The 777-nt window shown below is 46.8% G+C and overlaps 2 non-coding genes across 2 annotated transcripts; both read right to left on the minus strand.

Moving 5' to 3' along the window:
* Positions 1–119, minus strand: LOC119345676. The gene has a single exon (XR_005167129.1). It is a non-coding gene; the product is annotated as a 5S ribosomal RNA (ribosomal RNA).
* A 380-nt stretch (positions 120–499) lies between these two features.
* LOC119345680 lies at positions 500–618 on the minus strand. The gene has a single exon (XR_005167132.1). It is a non-coding gene; the product is annotated as a 5S ribosomal RNA (ribosomal RNA).
* Between the last annotated feature and the right edge of the window lie 159 nt (positions 619–777).

Here is a 777-nt window from a genome sequence, read left to right on the forward strand (position 1 = left end):
GGAATGCAACACGAGGACTTACCAGGAGGTCACCCATCCTAGTACTATTCACGCCCAAGCACGCTTAACTTCGGAGTTCTTATGGGATCCGGTGCTTTAGTGCTGGTATGATCGCATCCGACATGTTACCCCCGTCTTCGTCCCTTATGCTTGCCCCTCCCAGCTCCACTACAAAGACGATTGTACTTTGCTTTGCCCGCCGCTACACGCATGAATAATGACCAACGAGCTAAAACTTACCGCAAACGTGCAAAATAATAAAACGTGGTAAATAGATGTCGTGGCCGTGAGTTTTAATTTGCACGCCGCGCAAAAAATAAAATATAAAGGGAATGCAACACGAGGACTTCCCAAGAGGTCACCCGCCCGCCGCTACACGCGTGAATAATGACCAACGAGCTAAAACTTACCGCAATCGTGCAAAATAATAAAATATGGTAAATATATGTCGTGGCCGTGAGTTTTCTTTTGCACGCCGCGCAAAAATTAAAATAAAAAGGGAATGCAACACGAGGACTTCTCAAGAGGTCACCCATCCTAGTACTACTGTCGCCCAAGCACGCTTAACTTCGGAATTCTGATGGGATCCGGTGCTTTAGTGCTGGTATGATCGCATCCGACATGTTACCCCCGTCTTCGTCCCTTATGCTTGCCCCTCCCAGCTCCACTACAAAGACGATTGTACTTTGCTTTGCCCGCCTCTACACGCGTGAATAATGACCAACGAGCTAAAACATACCGCAAAGGTGCAAAATAATAAAACGTGGTAAATATATG

This window comes from Triticum dicoccoides, unplaced genomic scaffold, assembly GCF_002162155.2.
Source record: "Triticum dicoccoides isolate Atlit2015 ecotype Zavitan unplaced genomic scaffold, WEW_v2.0 scaffold26862, whole genome shotgun sequence".
NCBI lineage: Eukaryota > Viridiplantae > Streptophyta > Magnoliopsida > Poales > Poaceae > Triticum > Triticum dicoccoides.